The sequence below is a fragment of the Odontomachus brunneus genome, unplaced genomic scaffold (assembly GCF_010583005.1).
Source record: "Odontomachus brunneus isolate Ranch 3 - 2012 unplaced genomic scaffold, Obru_v1 Obru_scaffold_096, whole genome shotgun sequence".
NCBI classification, from domain to species: domain Eukaryota; kingdom Metazoa; phylum Arthropoda; class Insecta; order Hymenoptera; family Formicidae; genus Odontomachus; species Odontomachus brunneus.
This window is the reverse complement of record NW_022639546.1, coordinates 452,406-454,972: the sequence shown is the minus strand read 5'-3', so window position 1 is coordinate 454,972 and position 2,567 is coordinate 452,406. Positions and strand designations below refer to the sequence as shown.

Sequence of the window (2,567 nt, the reverse complement as noted above, 5' to 3'; positions counted from 1 at the left end):
TTTTTTGCCAACAAAGAGTCTATAAAATAAATTAATAATTTATTCTTAGAGTAGTTAATATATAGAACATATTGAAAATATCGTTAAGTTACAATTTTATTGTTTATAATTATAATAAATTAAATTTTTTATTATTATAAATTGTTTTGTATGCATGAATAAAACATTTTTCATATTTTTTTTGTGACATTGTTATGAAACCTACCTTCTCAGATTCCATTTGTTTTTAAATATCGCGCGTATTCTGTCTTGTTAGCGACGTTGCCACATTTCTGGACGGTATTGTCTGAAATATTGGAGATAATCGGTGGCTTCCTATAAGACTCAATGTTAAACGCACCAAATTGTAAATGCCAATATCTTTTTATTGGCTCTCCGTAGCTCTACAAAAATTTATACTAATCTTTTTTGCATAAATATCTACTAGTGTACCAAATTTTATTAAATTCCGAACGGTAGATCATAAACCGCCAGTACTACCTTAAAATTAATGGAGCTATCTGAAAGGGCACGAGCAGTTTCATAATTCCCTTTCCTCATCCGACTTATTGTTTCGCGTTTTATCTCTACTGTTGTAACAGGACACTCCCTCATCGAAAAAATGATTTTACAGGCAAACACGGACCCAACGCGCCGACGACCGTGCGAATTTTTCGTGAGTTTTTCTGCAGAACATTTCGACCTAGCCAATTTGTGTTTTCATCGGCCATGAGAGCGAAGCACGTATCAATATCAGCTCTTACGTTTCGTTGACATGTCAATACGCGTGTATGGTATATCGTCCAGTTCGGAATGATGAGCCAACGACACACGATCACGCGCACGTAGAACGCTGGTTCCCCTCATTGTCAACATAATACTGTCTCGATTGCCGGTGCTTGCTACGACGTATTTTTAATGATCGTTAATGTTCCCCAGAGTGAGTCATATGACTGCGCTAATGATAAAAATGCGGAGGAACAAGTCATCATAATAATATGCGCGTCGCAAATAATATTGCGTTCTTCGTGTGCGCGCGACGTGTAGAGTCGCAATTTGCGCTCATATAAATAGAAGTAGTACACCGAGATATCGTTAACCGAGATAACTCTGATAGTTTACGCTTAGTCTCCATTACCGCGCTATGAAATTTTGTCGACTACCGTCTCGTCGATTGTCGCGGGGATCCAATTATTATCTGATAATGTTACGTTCTACTTTATTGTCACACAATTAAATGGAAAACTGGATAATGAAGTTCCGAAGGAACTGGAAACGCTCAAGTGTTCAACGTGCAAAAACACTCCGATGCACGGAGCGAGAACATGCACTACAAAAATAGACGTTCGATTCATTTATAACACTCTTCCACATAGTCCATTTCCTCTTCTTTCTTCGTAATTTACGTAATTATGTAAAACAGACATAGAGTTTGATATATAATGCACAGGTAAAAAAAATTTTTCTTGTCGTTACACATATATGATATATGGTCTTTAGAGATCGTTGCGTCACATACATATGTATGATGCTGATAACGAAAATGTTTTCGATAAAAAGGAACATTTCACTGATAATCCGTGAATATTCAATGATTTGAAGTAGAAATACTCCTTTTTACCGTTTATTTTACCGTTTGCAACGTGGCAGCTAACGAGCGCCCGTCACAAGGTAGCGAAAGGTTAGAAGAAAGAGCTGTCGCGATCATGGTTTGCCGTGTTCCCTCTGAACCCAGCAAGAGAGGAAGAAGAGGGCGATCCGCGAATGAGGGTTTTGTAAGGACTGAGCGCTCCCCCGACCCGAGGAAGAAGAGGAGCTACCGACGAAGGGAGGAGTTACGCCGTGAAGGACCCACCACCTGCGAGAAGTCGAGGCAGACCGATAAAACCAGGTGACTCTCTCTTCCAATATAATTTAACAATATCGCAGCCAGCTCTTCCTGTTCCACAGGAACATTATCCACCTGTCGGAAACAGAGGAGAGAGGGGGGCGACGGATGACGGGACAGCCGCAAACAATAGACCGGAAGGTCAAGTGGCCACGACAAAATCACTGAAAGCCAAGGTGATGCCAGACCGATGCCAAAACATAACAAACCCCCTCCTGGACAGATATCGCGATTCGCAGGAGTCTGACGAATACCGGAGTGGGCCTAACGGAAGATGACAGAAATGTCAATAGGAGGGGAAGAGAGGTGAGTATTTCCCTGGAAGATTTCCCGAAACGATTTCTCTTTCTCTTTTATTCGTCACAAGATAGAGCATCTCGAGTGACAGCTGTACCATTTGGTATAGTAACATTGTTTCTTTCTGTAGTCGCTGTGCGCTCGGGATCGCGCCAGAGATGTCGCTTCCGAACGGCATCTCTGAGCGTTATCTAGGGAAAGAAGAGTGTCGTGAGCGTGCACTGAGAGAAAAAAATAGTTGGAATAACTATAATCTCACTATATAGTTCGTTTTGGCTTCAAACATATGTTTATAGTTCATCTAAACATGAAGATATAGTAGAATGAACGCAGATTTATAGTCACCATCTTATTACTCTATATATATGGTAAAGTACCTTTTGGGAATATAGTTATATGTACC

The 2,567-nt window shown here is 40.3% G+C and overlaps 1 protein-coding gene across 5 annotated transcripts in view; it reads right to left on the bottom strand.

Annotated features, from left to right (window-relative positions):
- LOC116848511 (beta-1,4-glucuronyltransferase 1) overlaps positions 1 to 2,567 on the bottom strand; it is an 85,482-nt gene that overhangs the window by 21,947 nt on the left and 60,968 nt on the right. Inside the window, exon 1 of one of the 5 annotated variants that reach the window (XM_032824671.1) lies at positions 744 to 1,629. The exons of the other annotated variants lie outside the window; for them this stretch is intronic. The gene's annotated coding sequence lies outside the window, so the exon portion shown is untranslated. Of the gene's footprint in view, positions 1 to 743; positions 1,630 to 2,567 lie in introns of those variants that run through there. 5 annotated transcript variants of the gene reach the window in all.